The sequence below is a fragment of the Colobus angolensis genome, unplaced genomic scaffold (genome assembly GCF_000951035.1).
Source record: "Colobus angolensis palliatus isolate OR3802 unplaced genomic scaffold, Cang.pa_1.0 Scaffold134, whole genome shotgun sequence".
Classification (NCBI taxonomy): domain Eukaryota; kingdom Metazoa; phylum Chordata; class Mammalia; order Primates; family Cercopithecidae; genus Colobus; species Colobus angolensis.
The window spans coordinates 2,099,193-2,114,590 of NW_012114422.1; the positions used below are offsets into that span (position 1 = coordinate 2,099,193).

General features: G+C 40.6%; 1 protein-coding gene across 1 annotated transcript in view; it reads left to right on the forward strand.

The window, feature by feature from the left end:
* CMYA5 (cardiomyopathy associated 5) overlaps positions 1 to 15,398 on the forward strand; it is a 64,463-nt gene that overhangs the window by 34,849 nt on the left and 14,216 nt on the right. The window lies entirely within an intron of this gene.

Sequence of the window (15,398 nt, forward strand, 5' to 3'; positions counted from 1 at the left end):
TTTGTAATAAAACACATGCTACAATGCAGAATAACTCCCTTGTAAGAAAAATGTATGTGAATTTTAATGATAGAACATTCTTTGAGGTATATTTAACTTCAGTCATTAGGCAGGATTTATGCATATTTTATGGGTTTTTTACTAGCTATATCAGAATCTGTACCACCTAACTCAGGAAACTAATAGTGAGCTTGTGTATAATGTAAATCCGAATGTCTCCATGATATATTGGTAACATAAAGGAGCTAATTACATATATATTATCATGGAGACATACCTGCCTCTCCAAAAGCATGAAATATGTAAAGAGATTCTTCTAGGAAAAAAGAAATGTGACGCTCTCTCACTAAGATGCTGAAGCTGACATTCATCAGTAAGTGGCTGTGTATCCATTAGGCATTTGGTAAATATTAACTTATCTACCGAGGTGGTGTTTTCTTAGCCTCCCACCTCCGTGGAGCAGCTTTATGTATCATGATGAATATTCAGATCATTCTTAATATTCATATTTTGATAGAGAGGTTTTTAGTTTTTCTTTAAAACCAAGCTTATTGAGATAAACTACTTTGGTAGGATATGGAACTTAGGAATAATGGAATGAAACTAGAGAGCTTTTTTTTAAATTATACTTTAAGTTCTGGGATACATGTGCAGAACATGCAGGTTTGTTACATAGGTATACACGTGTCATGGTGGTTTGCTGCACCCACTAACCCATCATCTATATTAGGTATTTCTCCTCATTCTATCCCTCCCCTACCCCTCCACCCCCCAAAAAGGCCCCGGTGTGTGATGTTCCCCTTCCTGTGTGCATATGTTCTCATTGTTCAACTCCCACTTATGCGTGCGAACATGAGGTGTTTGGTTTTCTCTTCCTGTGTTAGTTTGCTGAGAATGATGGCTTCCAGCTTCATCTATGTCCCTGCAAATGACATTAAATCAATCCTTTTTTATGGCTGCATTGTATTCCATGGTGTATAAGTGCCACATTTTCTTTATCCAGCCTATCTTTGGGTTGGTTCCAAGTCTTTGCTATTGTGAATAGTGCTGCAATAAACATACATGTGCATGTGTCTTTATAGTAGAATGATTTATAATCCTTTGGGTATATACCCAGTAATGGGATTGCTGAGTCAAATGGTATTTCTGGTTCTAGATCCTTGAGAAATCGCCACACTGTCTTCCACAATGCTTGAACTAATTTACACTCCCACCGACAGTGTAAAAGGGTTCCTGTTTCTCCACATCCTCTCCAGCATCTGTTGTTTCCTGACTTTTTAATGACTGCCATTCTAACTGGTGTGAGATGGTATCTCATTGTAGTTTTGATTTGCATGTCTCTAATGACCAGTGATGATGAGCTTTCTTTCATATGTTTCTTGGTCACATAAATGTCTTCTTTTGAGAAGTGTCTGTTCATATCCTTTGCCCACTTTTTGATGGGGTTTTTTCTTGTAAATTTGTTGAAGTTCCTTGTAGATTCTGGATATTAGCCCTTTGTCAGATGGATAGATTGCAAAAATTTTCTCCCATTCTGTAGGCTGCCTGTTCACTTTGATGATAGTTTCTTTTGCTGTGCAGAAGCTCTTTAGTTTAACTAGATTCCATTTGTGGATTTTGGCTTTTGTTGCCATTGCTTTTAGTGTTTTAGTCATGAAGTCTTTGCCCATGCCTATGTCCTGTATGGTATTGCCTAGGTTTTCTTCTAGGGTTTTTATGGTTTTAGTTCTTATGTTTAAGTCTTTAATCCATCTTGAGTTAATTTTCGTATAAGCTGTAAGGAAGGGGTCCAGTTTCAGTTTTCTGCATACGGCTAGCCAGTTTTTCCAGCACCATTTATTCAGTAGGGAATCCTTTCCCCATTGCTTGTTCTTGTCAGGTTTGTCAAAGATCAGATGGTTGTAGATGTGTGGTGTTATTTCTGAGGCCTCTGTTTTGTTCCATTGGTCTACATATCTGTTTTGGTACCAGTACCATGCTGTTTTGGTTACTGTAGCCTTGTAGTATAGTTTGAAGTCAGATACTGTGATGCCTCCAGCTTTGTTCTTTTTGCTTAGGATTGTCTTGGCTATGCAGGCTCTTTTTTGGTTCCATATGTAATTTAAAGTAGTTTTTCCTAACTCTGTGAAGAAAGTCAATGGTAGCTTGGTGGGGATAGCATTGAATCTATAAATTACTTTGGGCAGTATGGCCATTTTCATGATATTGATTATTCCTGTCCATGAGCATGGAATGTTTTTCCATTTGTTTGTGTTCTTTCTTATTTCCTTGAGCAGTGGTTTGTAGTTCTCCTTGAAGAGGTCCCTCATATCCCTTGTAAGTTGTATTCCTAGGTATTTAATTCTCTTTGTAGCAATTGTGAATGGGCAGTCACTCATGATCTGGCTCTCTGTTGGCCTATTATTGTTGTATAGGAATGCTTGTGATTTTTGCACATTGATTTTGTATCCTGAGACTTTGCTGAAGTTGCTTATCAGCTTAAGGAGATTTTAGGCTGAGATGATGGGGTTTTCTAAATATATAATCATGTCATCTGCAAACACAGACAATTTAACTTCCTCTCTTCCTATTTGAGTACCTTTTTTTCTTTCTCTTGCCTGATTGCCCTGGCCAGAACTTCCAATACTATGTTGAATAGGAGTGGTGAAAGAGGGCATCCTTGTCTTGTGCGGGTTTTCAAAGGGAATGTTTCCAGTTTATTTATTTTTTTTTTTGAGATGGAGTCTTGCTCTGTCACCGAAGCGGGAGTGCAGTGGCACAATCTCGGCTCATTGCAACCTGTGCCTCCCAGGTTCAAGCGATTCTCCTGCCTCAGCCTCCTGAGTAGCTGGGATTTACAGGTGCATGCCACCAAGCCCAGCTAATTTTTTTGTGTATTTTTAGTAGAGATGAGGTTTCACCATGTTAGCCAGGATGGTCTCAGTCTCCTGACCTTGTGATCCGATCTCCTCGGCCTCCCAAAGTGCTGGGATTACAGGCATGAGCCACCATGCCTGGTGCTTCTAGCTTTTGCTCATTCAGTATGATATAGGCTGTGGGTTTGTCATAAATAGCTCTTATTATTTTGAGATACATTCCATGAATGCCTAGTTTATTGAGAGTTTTTAGTATGAAGGGGTGTTGAATTTTATTGAAGGCCTTTTCTGCATCTATTGAGATAATCATGTGGTTATTGTCATTGGTTCTGTTTATGCGATGGATTATGTCTATTGATTTGCATATTTTGAATCAGCCCTGCATCCCAGGAATGAAGCTGACTTGAGCATGGTGGATAAGCTTTTTGATGTGCTGCTGGATTCGGTTTGCCAGTATTTTATTGAGGATTTTTGCATCGATGTTCATCAGGGATATTGACCTGAAATTTTCTTTTTTTGATGTATCTCTGCCAGGTTTTGGTATCAGGATGATGCTGGCCTCATAAAATGAGTTAGGGAGGAGTCCCTCTTTTTCTGTTGTTTGGAATAGTTTCAGAAGGAATGGTACCATCTCCTCTTTCTACCTCTGGTAGAATTCTGCCATGAATCTGTCTGGTCCTGGGCTTTTTTTGGTTGGTAGGATATTCATTGCTGTCTCAATTTCAGAACTTTTTATTGGTCTATTCAGGAATTTGACTTCTTCCTGGTTTAGTCATGGGAGGGTGTGTGTGTCCAGGAATTTATTCATTTCTTCTAGATTTTCTAGTTTATTTGCATAGAGGTGTGTATAGTATTCTCTGATGGTAATTTGTATTTCTGTGGGATCAGTGGTGATATCCCCTTTATCATTTTTTGTTGGGTCTATTTGATTCTTTTCTCTTTTCTTCTTTATTAGTCTGGCTAGTGGTCTATTTTGTTAATCTTTTCAAAAAAGACTAGTTCCTGGATTCATTGATTTTTTTGAAGGGTTTTTTTTATGTCTCTATCTCCTTCAGTTCTGCTCTGATCTTAGTTACTTCTTGTCTTCTGCTAGCTTTTGAATTTGTTTGCTCTTGCTTCTCTTGTTCTTTTAATTGTGATGTTAGGGTGTCAGTTTTAGATCTTTCCCACTTTCTCTTGTGGGCATTTAGTGCTGTAAATTTCCCTCTAAACACTGCTTTAGCTGTGTCCCAGAGATTCTGGTACATTGTGTCTTTGTTCTCATTGGTTTCAAAGAAGTTATTTATTTCTAACTTAATTTCATTATTTACCCAGTAGCCATTCAGGAGCAGGTTGTTTAGTTTCCATGCAGTTGTGTGGTTTTGAGTGAGTTTCTTAATCCTGAATTCTAATTTGATTGTACTGTGGTCTGAGAGACTGTTTGTTGTGATTTCCATTCTTTTACATTTGCCGAGGAGTGTTTTACTTCCAATTATGTGGTCAATTTTAGAATAAGTGCAGTGTGGTGCTAAGAAGAACGTATGTTCTGTTGATTTGGGGTGGAGAGTTCTGTAGATGTCTATTAGGTCCTCTTGGTCCAGAACTGAGTTCAAGTCCTGAATATCCTTGTTAATTTTCTGTCTCGTTGATCTGTTTAATATTGACAGTGGGGTATTAAAGTCTCCCACTATTATTGTGTGTGAGTCTAAGTCTCTTTGTAGGTCTCTAAGAACTTGCTTTATGAATCTGGGTACTCCTATACTGGGTGCGTATATATTTAGGGTAGTTAGCTCTTCTTGTTGCATTGATCCCTTTGCCATTATGTAATGCCCTTCTTTGTCTTTTTTGATCTTTGTTGGTTTCAAGTCTGTGTTATCAGAGACTAGGATTGCAATCCCTGCTTTTTGTTTTTTTGTTTTGTTTTGTTTTGTTTTGTTTTTGCTTTCCATTTGCTTGGTAAATATTCCTCCATCCCTTTATTTTGAGCCTGTGTGTGTCTTTGCGGGTGAGATGGTCTCCTGAATACAGCACATCAGTGGGTCTTGACTCTATCCAATGTGCCAGTCTGTGTCTTTTAACTGGGGCATTTAGCCTATTTACATTTAAGGTTAATATTGTTATGTGTGAATTTGATCCTGTCATTATGATGCCAGCTGGTTCTTTTGCCCGTTGGTTGAGGTAGTTTCTTTATAGTGTTGATGGTCTTTACAGTTTGGTATGTTTTTGCAGTGGCTGGTACTGGTTTTTCCTTTCCATATTTAGTGCTTCCTTCAGGAGCTCTTGTAAGGCAGGCCTGGTGGTGACAAACAGCATTTGCTTGTCTAGAAAGGATTTTATTTCTCCTTTGCTTATGAAGCTTAGTTTGGCTGGATATGAAATTCTGGGTTGAAAATTCTTTTCTTTAAGAATGTTGAATATTGGCCCCCACTCTCTCTTGGCTTGTCGAGTTTCTGCTAAGAGATCTGCTGTTAGTCTGATGGGCTTCCCTCTGTGGGCAACCCGACCTTTCTCCCTGAAATGAAGGAAGGTTTCCTTCATTTCAGCCTTGGTGAATCTGACGATTATGTGTCTTGGGGTTGCTCTTCTCGAGGAGTATCTTTGTGGTGTTCTCTGTATTTCCTGAATTTGAGTGTTGTCCTGTCTTGCTAGGTTGCGGAAGTTCTCCTGGATAATATCCTGAAGAGTGTTTTCCAACTTGGTTCCATTCTTTCCGTCACTTTCAGGTTCACCAATCAAACATAGGTTTGGTCTTTTCACATAGTCCCATATTTCTTGGAGGCTTTGTTTGTTCCTTTTCATTTTTTTCCCCTCTAATCTTGTCCTCATGCTTTATTTCATTAAGTTGATCTTCAATCTCTGATATCCTTTCTTCTGCTTGATTAATTTGGCTATTGATACTTGTGTATGCTTCATGAAGTTCTTGTGCTGTGTTTTTCAGGTCCATCAGGTAATTTATGTTCTTCTCAAAACTGGTAATTCTAGTTAGCAATTCCTCTAACCTTTTTTCAAGGTTCTTAGCTTCCTTGCATTGGGTTAGAACATGCTCTTTGAGCTCAGAGGAGTTTGTTATAACATACTTTCTGAAGCCGACGTCTGACAATTAGTCAAACTCATTTTCTATCCAGTTTTGTTCCCTTGCTGGTGAGGACTTATGATCCTTTAAAGGAGAAGAGGTGTTCTGGTTTTTGGAATTTTCAGCCTCTTTGCTTTGCACTGGATTTTCCCTCATCTTTGTGAATTTATCTACCTTTGGTCTTTGATGTTGGTGACCTTCAGATGGCGTTTCTGTGTGGACATCCTTTTTGTTGATGTTGATGCTATTCTTTTCTATTTGTTAGTTTTCCTTCTAACAGTCAGGCCTCTCTGATGCAGGTCTACTGGAGTTTGCTGGAGGTCCACTCCAGACCCTGTTTGCCTGGGTATCACCAGCAGAGGCTGCAGAACAGCAAAGATTGCTGCCTGTTCCTTCCTCTGGAAGCTTCATCCCATGGGGCACCCGCCAGATGCCAGCTGGAGTTCTCCTGTATGAGGTGTCTATAGACCCTTGCTGGGAAGTGTCTCCCGAGTCAGGAAGCATGGGGGTCAGGGACCCACTTGAGAAGGCAGTCTGTCCCTTAGCAGAGCTCAAGTGCTGTGCTGGGAGATCTGCTGCTGTCTTCAGAGCCGGCAGGCAGGAATGTTTAAGTCTGCTGAAGCTGTGCCCACAACCGCCCCTTCCCCCAAGTGCTCTATTCCAGGGAAATGGGAGTTTTATCTATAAGCTCCTGACTGGGGCTGCTGCCTTTCATTCAGAGATGCCCTACCAAGAGAGGAGGAATCTAGAGAGGGAGTCTGGCTAGAGTGGCTTTGTTGAGCTACAGTGGGCTCCACCCGGTTTGAACTTCCTGGCAGCTTTGTTTATACTGTGAGGGGAAAACCACCTACCCAAGCCTCAGTAATGGTGGATGCCCCTCCCCACATCAAGCTCAAGCATTCCAGATCAACTTCAGGCTGCTGTGCTGCCAGCGAGAATTTCAAGCCAGTGGATCTTAGCTTGCCGGGCTCCTTTGGGGTGGGATCCACTGAGCTAGACCACTTGGCTTCCTGGCTTTAGCCCCCTTTCCAGGGGAGTGAATGGTTCTGTCTCACTGGTGTTCCAGGAGCCACTGGAGTATGAAAAAAAACTCCTGCAGCTACCTCAGTGCCTGACCAAATGGCCGCCCAGTTTTGTGCTTGAAACCCAGGGCTCTGGTGGTATAGGCACCCAAGAGAATCTCCTGGTCTGTGGGCTGTGAAGACCATGGGAAAAGCATAGTATCTGGGCTGGAATGCACTATTCCTCATGGCTTCCCTTGGCTAAAGGAGGGAGTTCCTCAACTCCTTGCACTTCCCGGGTGACCCTACTTCTGCTCGACCTCCATGGACTGCACCCACTCTCTAACCAGTCCCAGTGAGATGAACTGGGTACCTCAGTTGGAAATGCAGAAATCACCTGCCTTCTACATTCATCTTGCTGGGAGCTGCAGACTGGAGCTGTTCCTATTCAGCCATCTTGCCAGCCACCTCTGGACAGCTTTAAATAAAGTGTATTATTTAAGCTCTTGTTTATCTTCATGATCAACAACTATTTATTTAGTTATGATGTGAAATTTTATCTGACTGAGCAATGATGATAGTTTCTTTCAAGTGGAAGACAGGCTTCACAAAATAATGATCAAAGGATGAATTAATATCAGGTGGGGAGGTTTTGGTAGGATGTAGGCATTTAAGCAGAAGTGTAAACATAATAAATGTTCAAGAAACAACATCTCTTTTAATGTGCCAACTGCTGGAAGGCGGGCTTCGGTTTTAGAAAATAGCTGAGAGGTGAAGTCTGGCCAAAACAGAGGAAGAGAAAAAAAAAAAAAAAAACAGACTTTTATTGAGCATTTACTATGTGCCAATCACTATCCCAAGTACTTTAGGTATGTTGCCTCATTTAATCCTCACAAAAACTCTAAGATAAAACAGACACTTTGAGAGGCTACTAAGCTCATATTAGCAGTCAGAATTTAAACCTCATGTTGTCAGATTTCGAAGTCTAAGCTGTTAACCCTTGCTTTACGTCACTTCGGGGAGTCCTGGACCTTAACTGTGAAAATTCATTGATGCTATATGAGAAGAACCCTGTATCAAGAGTGCCGGAGTCCCAGAGTAATCTCTCCCACCGTTTTCTACCATCAGTAAGGAAAACCCAGCTCTTTCAGAGGCAAGATGAGCCTGCTAATGAAGGCTCTGAAATGACTCATTCCCTTTGTGGCATCCGTCCCCAGCTGGCATTTGCATAAATCACATCAGCACAGTTGAATACTTAAATCAGCAGAAATCTGGAAACCCTGAGACCTAGTAGCCATCTCACTAGGGAACAGTGATGTCATCTCATAAATATGGCTACAGGGAGAAGGGACGGGGGGATGGCCTTCAGCTGGCCAGGAACTTGCCTACTCTCAGTGAACCTTCTCAGCAATCCTATGAGGCAGGTAGTGATCGCCACTAAATCAGACTCAGAAAGGTTAAATAATCTGGCCAAAGTATGAAATGATGGAGTGAGAGTATGGAGTCAGGATTCAAACCCAGGCCTGTCTTCTTCTTTCCACTGGTTTTAAAACTGCTGTCCTGAATAGATTGAGGCATCCCTCAATAGCCTGACAACTGGGTGGTACTGTGCATCCTTAGTTTTCTCTGTCCCATGAAAAACATAGATATGAGGAGAGAAGGCACTACCATTCAAATCCCCTCTCATTAGTGTTTTTCCCTTCCCTGATTATCCTAGGGCCCTTGCAATTAAAAAAAATAAAAGAAAAAAGAAAAGACTCCTTCTGATAACAACAATGCATTTCAAAAAATCCTTTGCGAAAGCCAAAGAAACCAATGACAGTTCCATATGTAGGGAAAAAAAGACCATCCACCAATTTCATTAAGACCAACATTGAGCTTATTAAAACATAAGGCTTGTCATTAGCTTATTCTGTTTGAGATCTTGCCAATCGATTCATTTTTATTTTTCTTGTTGCAGGCAAACATATTAGGGACCGTCTAAGCAAAAATTTATAGTAGTTATAGAACAATACAAGGGGTTCTTTGCTATTGAGTGGTTATAGTCCAGTAAATTTAGAAATAAAGGGAAATTCCACATGGGAAACCCTGCTGATAGTTTAATACTGTGTTGGAGATGGAGTTGTTTTCTATTTAGGTACTAAGAGGCCCCTCAGTGCCAGGAAGTGCAATGGTATGTTCAGTCCACAGCCCAGGTTTGACTCTCCAACCTCTGGATCCCTGCTGAGTCTGGCAATAGATAATTTTTTGAAGCAGGAAAAAATTTATTGGCCACAAATTACTACCCTGTTCATTTGCTAAGTCTACTGCTGACACACCACATCAGAGCCATCCCCCATCAATACAGGCCTCAATGTCTTATTCCCTAGGTTGGCATCAACAGACTAAAATAATTAATCTTTAATCTCAGAGTCCCAGGACTGCAAAACTAATTTTTATCTCTTTGGTTCTTTAATGTAAAAGTTCAAGATGGAAGGAAAATTCTGCTCTTTGGGAGTGGCCATGTGTTGTGGTTCTTTTGACCATCTGGTTTTCACAACCAACTTTAAAACATTCTTTACACAGTCCAATGCTTCAAAATTCTGTAAAACATTAACTATTTAACTACGATCTATGTAGTTCAATCTCTAAGATGTCAGCTGTGGAGAACAAGTCTTACAGTGGAATTGATATATAAAGAAGCTCAAAACTTGATCATCTCTAGTCAATAAATGCAAACAATTCCTCCTTTTTGTTCATTGTATTAGAACCCCGTGTTTCACTTTGATTCTCTGCACAGCAATGGATAAAGTTACTTTGTCTCTGAGAAAGAACAGCAAGCCAAGATTTGTTTGATCTCACTCCTTTGTTGAGTCCATGAAGGGATCATTGCGTGAAGTTGTCATCTCAGTGCCTATGACAGTGCCTGGTATATTGTAGCTACTCAATAAATATGTGTTACTGGAATGAGTAAATATCAATTAGCATCAAACACATAACACTGATTAGTAAAAAAAGTTAGTCTAGCTTTGAGGATAATCTCTTACTTAAAATGGGGAAAAAAATAAATTGTGCCAGCAAAGTAAAGAAGAATGGATGAATGAATGATTTGTAGTGCTTGGATACTTAACCAGGAGATAGGACTAGTCTAATCTGTGGACTGGAAACCTTCCCATGGGTCACTCATAGGGAAGGACTTTACAAGCTTATTTATCCATTGGTTATATAACCCTTGCATAGGTTCTGGATTTCATGCAAAAACTCTATAGTACTAAACTAGATCCAAAAATTGATCTAGAGGTCCCTGAGGGAAAGTAGGGGGATCAAAGATTACTTCCATTTGTTGTGGCTTAGTTTAACTGAGCCTGGACCATAAACGGGGTATGAATGGGGGACTTACCTGTGTAGATACTCGATAAGGGTCTGTTTCACAAATGAGTGAATGAATGAATGAATGAATGAATGGGATTAGCCAATCTCTTTCTGTCCTTGCCCACTTCAAGTCATCTAACTGGCTGGATCACCAGCAAACAAGACAGGGAACAAGAGCTAAATGAGTTCACATGTCTTTCCCACCCCCAAGCCCTGATAAAGCAAGCAGGCTTCAAAGCTCTGGTATGGTGTAGGAAGACAAGTTGAAAGGAAATGAAAAACAAAAAGGCAAAAAAAGATGAGTAATATTACATCACACACACACGGAGAGAGGGCATTGGTTGTCCTCTAGATTAGAGAATCTAATTTTGGTTGCCAGAACAGAAACACGTCCATCTTCAGACCTGCAGTCCTTCCCCAGGTATGATGGCCTCTGGCGATTCCAATTTAAGACCAAAGGTGCTAGTTGAACTTTTATGGTGGGTGTTTGAATGAAATGAGCCTACTGTGCCCCCAAGTTCCATGACGCAGTGTCTGAAATAGCTGAGCAATTGCCTCCATTCCATAATCCTCACAGAAAACATTTGCATATTTTTGCGTGTGGGCACCGAGGCTCAGTCCCAGCAGTCGGCCCCTGTTGGGTTTGGGGTAGGCGGGAGTGACAATCCCCGGCTTGTGCGCGGGGGCTGAGGGAGCTCCTACTCACCCTCTTCCTGTTATTCTTTGAATGCTCTCCTCAGGTTGGGTGGGCTCGAAACACTTTCAAAAATTTTCCACCGTTCTGCTGTTTCCTCAGCTGTTCTGTCTCTCCTGTGTGGAGAGAAGTCAGAAGAAGTGTGGGTGGAGGAGGGAAAACTGAGAGAAATATAGTACAGGGATTAGCTGTGTGGGCTGCAGCGAGAGAAGCCCTGTATTGAATGACAAATCTGTGAGAGTCAATACGCCAGAAAGTAGCTGGGAGTGAGTCTCCTGCTCCCTGGCCCTGGCTGAGGCTATGGGCTGGGGAGACCCTCCCGGGGCCATCCTCCAGGGCAAGCATTTCCAGGGAGTTGGGCTCAGGGTGCTGAGCCTGTGAGCTCATATTCCTCCTTCTTCCAGGTTTTGGGGCCCCACCTGGTGGAGCAGGAACAGAATTGCCTGTCATATGTGGGTGTTTTCAGCTGGGGACACCCACTGCTCTGTCTGTAGAATAAGGACAAATAAGGATAAGTTTCCTAATGAACTTAGTGCAGAGTGAGGAATCGCAGCATTTTTCTTTTCTTTCAATCTTTCTTCCTAAGCCTTCAGATGGAAAGGTGATGACTGACCAGTGGTCAACAGCAAGAGATTGGAACTTCCTTGCACCCTGTGGCTAAAGGAGGCAGTCATTCCTGCTCCTTGCTTCTTCCTGGGGAGATAGGAGGGTGACTGACATGATTGGGCCAAAATTCTCATTGAGTAATTGAAAGCTAGTCGCCAATCTGTATGTGAAATTGTTTTCCTGACCCAGTTGTCATATCCCTCTGTAGGGAGCCTTTGGGAGAGGGAGTTTTGCGAAGATGATTCTCCATCGCACCCAGTATCTTGGCATTTGGCTTTTCCTAAATGAAATCTTTCTTCCCAAGTGACCCTTATTTGACTTTGATCATTTAAATTCCCATACACCTCCTAGTTGTACAGTAAAACCTCAGTCAATGGAAACCCAGTCAGTTCCTTCACTTCTAACTTAGGCCTGTCAATTTCCAAAAGAATTCAGATTGTCCACAATGAAGGACCCAGACATAGTAGAACCAGTAAAACGATCCTGTGAGAACAAGAGCCAAATAACGCAGGACTGAGGAGAATGAAAGTGAAGAACTGAACCTCAACAGAACACAAAATTTAAATCTGAACTTACTGGCAGCTAAAGAGAAAACAGGAGAGAGGGGGAGACAGCAAGAGGAAAAAAGAGATTATATAACTCAACTCTTTTTTTAAAAGGAAGCACATTTCACCAAGAGAGACAATTATATTTCTTGACATTCAGCTCTAAGATGAATCTTTCATGTAGATCTTTATATAAGGGCTATTGAACAAGATAATAGTGATTGTCTTTAAGAGCAGTTTTACAAAAGCTACAAAAACATTCTCTATATAACCATTATTTTAAACAGGATCTGAAAGCATAATGTGAAGTCACCATTCTAGGCAGGCAGTTTTATGAGGATCTCAAGGAATTCTTTGCCTGTGTGGCTGTGGAGGGGTAAAGGAGGGCCTAGAGAATCCAGAGGAATGAATGTTACTAAGCTCCTGGGATTCTCTGCCTGGAATGTAAATGATACCATTCAGCCTTTGGAGAGTAACTAGAGAGAAAACAAAAATCTAGAATCTTTCTGTTGGGACCTTTGGCTTATGCTGATTTTGCAAGAATGTCTAATTATAGAAAAGCCTAAGCCCCATGGTTGTTAGCATTCAGCCCCCATGTTACTTTGCTACACCGTTGTGAACTAAGAGTGATGTTAGTTCACACCTGTAATCTCAGCACTTGGGGAGTCTGAGGTGGGAGGATCACTTGAGGCCAAGGAGTTCAAGACCAGCCTGACCATTCAGCCCCCATGTTATTTTCCACACTATTATGAACTAAGAGTGAGACACTTACCATCGAGTCTCATAATATCATCATTTATCAAAAGAAAAATCATTCTGTTCAAAAATTATTTACCAACTTTTTTAAAAAGGAAAATCTTCTCAATCCTGATTTAACCAAGTGTTTCACCTTAAACAAAAAGTTCCATATTTACAGTTAGTTAAGATTTTATAAGTAGCTTCAAACAGCCATGGCTATTCAGTTAGTTTTTTATATTTAGTGTTGCTCATGTTCTCAAGTAGTTTTTTTTTTTTCCTTCCCACCCCTTCTTACCCCACATTATCTTATGATTATCTTTCCCAACCTTAATGGTCATAAAAATCAACTGGGATGCTTACTAAACACTTAGATTCGAAGGCCCCTCTTAAGATTCCGATTCAGAAGGTCTGATATGCCCAGGCAGGCTTGGGGAACACTGCCTTACTAGCTGGTCTTTCAGGGCCCAGCCATGTACTCTTCACAGTTCATACGACGTGGTGTTGACTGACTGCCTGAATGTTGGTGCTGCCAATGTGAATGTCAGTAAGAGCCAACTGTGTTTTTAAAAAACAATAGCTACTTAGCCATCTGTGGTACACTGCAGTGACGACACTAACTGTTGGCTGCTCCTAGGAATCATGGCACTGGATTCCTCCATACTGTTTGTACACAGGCTGCCCTGCTCCCCTGAGGAGAAAGCATGCTTAGATCCAGGGGTTGGACATGGTGGTGCAGAGAACAACCACACCCTGTAATTGTCAACCCCTGAAGTTATCTTAAGCACATACATACGCCTTTCCTTTTTTTCTATCCCACACAAATGGCTGAATTATCGAATTCCTGGAGAGGCTACTTTACAGTGTTCAAACTAATGTTCCCTTTGAGATTGTGCAAACAAATTCAACCAACTCCTGAACTTCTGAACGGGTAATATAGCTCTTAAAAGTAAAATATTTAATTAAATTTGGATAGAGAATATGTACTTATGGTACAAATTAAAAAGATATAAAAGAGAATACAGTGGAAATTAAGTCTCCTTTCTACCTATCCTTTATCTACCCAATTCTCCTCCCCAGAAGCAATTACTGTTACCTGATTCATATTGATCCTTCCAGATAGTCTGTGCACATACAAACATCTATAGTTTTTCAACAAATGGTAGCATACTATATATGTTTCTCCACTTTGCTTTTCTTGATTAAAAATATTCCTTGGTAAGCATCCCATATCAATACATATGAAACTACTTTAATTAGAAAAAACAATTTTAGGCCAGGTGTGATGGCTCATGTCTGTAATCCCAGCACTTTGGGAGGCCGAGGTGAGTGGATCGCCTGAGGTCAGGAGTTCGAGACCAGCCTGGCCAACGTGGTGAAACCCCATCTCTACTAAAAAAAATATAAAAATTAGCTGGGCGTGGTGGCAGGCAGCTGTAATCCCAGCTACTTGGGAGGCTGAGGCAGGAGAATTGCTTGAATTCAGGAGGCGGAGGTTTCAGTGAGCCAAGCTTGTGCCATTGCACTCCAGCCTGGGTGACAAGAGTGACATTGCATCTTAAAAAATAAATTAAAAATTTTAAAAAGTTTTATTGTATTAAGAATATGATTTAGGCCAGGCACAGTGGCTCACGCCTGTAATTCCAGCACTTTGGGAGGCTGAGGCAGGTGGATCATGAGGTCAGAAGTTCAAGACCAGCCTGGCCAAGATGGTGAAACCCCATCTCTACTAAAAATACAAAAATTAGCCAGTCGCAGTGGTAGGCACCTGTTTTCCCAGTTGCTCGGGAGGCTGAGGCAGGAGAATCACTTGAACCCGGGTGGGGAATGCAATGAGCTGAGATCATGCCACTGGACTCCAGCCTGGGTGACAGAGTAACACTCCATCTCAAAAAAAAAAAAGAAAAAAAGAATATAATTTAACTTATTTACCAATTGAGAGGCATTGAAGTTGTTTTTATTCTCTTGCCATCACAAACAATGCTGCAGTAAACAACCCTGTGCATATATCATTTCATATATGTGCAAATATATTTGTAAATTAAATTATTAGAAGTAGAATAACTGGTTAAAAAGTGTGTACATTATGAGTTTTGATAGATATTACTGAACTGTCTCTACAGAGGTTTTAGTTGTTTATTTGACTCTGACTAGCAGTGTATAAGAGTGCTTAGTTCTTCCTACCCTTGCCTAAACATGGGATGATAAAGCTTTTGATCTTCTGACAATTCGTAGAAAATGAAATCTTATTTTAGTTTAACTGCATTTCTTTTATTAGGTTGAACATCTTTTCATATGGTTCAGAGCCATGCACAGTACTTCCTTTTCTATAAACTGTTCATTTCCTAGCAATTTTTTTTCTCTTGGATTGTGGTATTTTTTCTTTTTGATTTGTAGAAGCTCTGTTTTTTTTTCTTTTTTTTTTAATGAAGTTAGCTTTCCTATTAAGATACAAGTTTCTAATCTTTAAAAAATTTTTACTGTGCATATTTTTTATAATAATAGAGTTGAATTTATCAATGTCTTTTGAAAATAACTTTTAACTTGGGTAGCATATTT